Raw genomic sequence first — 1735 nt, 5'->3', positions numbered from 1 at the left:
CCTCCTGGGAGGTTGGAGCCGTGGCAGCGACATACACATTGACAACTGTTTTCTCTTTTTCTAATGCCACCAGAAATTATTTTAAAAGCAAATGATCCAGCTGAACTTTTCTGCAGATTAACTTGAATCAAGCTCTGAGAGGAATATAGAGAGAAGGAGAGAGAGAGAGAGAGAGAGAGAGAGAGAGAAAGAGAAGAGGTGTGTGGGGAAGAGAGAGAGAGAGTAAGAGAGAGCAGAGCGCAGGTTATGTGATTTAACACAAATCTAGTGTGATGACTGGAATTTCCCTCGCCGGGCACAGCTGAATTATGGGATGTGAGACAGCAGGGGAGCTCTCCAATGGTGCAAGACAGAGGGGCGGGGGAGAGAGAGAAGGAGAGAGAGAGAGAGATGGAGAGAGAGAGGAAAGACAGAGAGGACAGACAGAGAAGGCTTATAAGAGACAGAGAGAAAGACATAGAGACATACATGAAAGAGAGAAGGAGAGAGAGACAGAGAGAGAAAGAGGAAGAGAGAGGCAGTAAACTATCGTCAAATGGAAGAGGGTAACTGCTGGATACAAACCTGTTGTTTCTCAGCGAGGGTAAGGTGAGCCTCCGCTCAGAAACAAAGCAGCCATCACAACGGGACAGTTTCATAATCAGATCAAGCTGCTTGAGGACATTGTGTATTCCTTTCAGGACAGTGTCCTCAGAATCCTCAACAGGATATCGCCAATGGCCAATTTCTTTCCCAACTTTTTCCAAAGACCTTTTATTTCTGGAGGTGCGGGAGGCGGGTGATTTATTGCTCTTCAGCGGAGCAGCTTTCACCATTACAGAGACATACAGCCCATACTCTCGTCTTTGCCTGTCTTTCTCCGGTCACCAGTTTGTTTTTTTCCTCCCTGGCGGTGTTCTGAGTTATCTTGGTGTGAGGTTCCCCGACCCTCGGCAGTGACTACTCCACCTCCCACCACTCCTGGGAGAGCGTGTCAGGATCCGACATCTCAAACCCTTTCTGAGGGAAGTGTTCCTGTTTTTTTTTGCTCCCTTTCCTGTAGCGAATCAAAGAGAAGCCCCAGGCTCCTGAGCAGATTCAGACCAGGCCCTGGATTAGATAAGGGTGCCCGTGTAATAGAAACCACATTGAGATGAGGAACTACATGACATTGGGCTCTGTGGCTCCGGAGGGTAGTGACGCTCGTTCGCTTGGCACAGCCACACGTGTAATACCACAGTCTACCCAGATAAGGTAACAGACCGGCCTCCATTTCCGTCTCCTAGAGCTAATGTTTATTTCCAAAGCGATTACAGTTCCATACGCGGGCGGACGGAAAATTAGTTTCAACGTTTTTAACGAACTCCTTGGCTGGGCTGTGTCAAATGTGTGAATAACTTGATCCCGACAGTCAAGTGTGGAGTGGTTAGAGGCTATTTTGGTTTTTCCAGTACAATCCTTTGATTATTTGGGGGGAATACTGAGACTGTGATTTCAATCTTTCACTATGGACACAGGTAAAAGCAATGTTTGACAGAATTAACGATGCACTGATACCTGTACTGGGTGTACTAGCTATTCTCTTCTGTGACACAGACTTCCTTGTTTGGTCATCTGGCCATTGGCCACTGTGACAGCTTGTTGCACACTCATTTAAAGGCTTGCTAGGGACCGTTCATTTTGACAATGAAGAACCTCCAGGATACAACCACTGGACATGTTTAAATAAATATGCAAAGAGATATAAAGAAGATGG

Source organism: Borostomias antarcticus, assembly GCF_949987555.1.
Source record: "Borostomias antarcticus genome assembly, chromosome: 19".
NCBI classification, from domain to species: Eukaryota; Metazoa; Chordata; class Actinopteri; order Stomiiformes; family Stomiidae; genus Borostomias; species Borostomias antarcticus.
The sequence above is the reverse complement of the archived record's forward strand: the minus strand, read 5'-3'. Positions refer to the sequence as shown.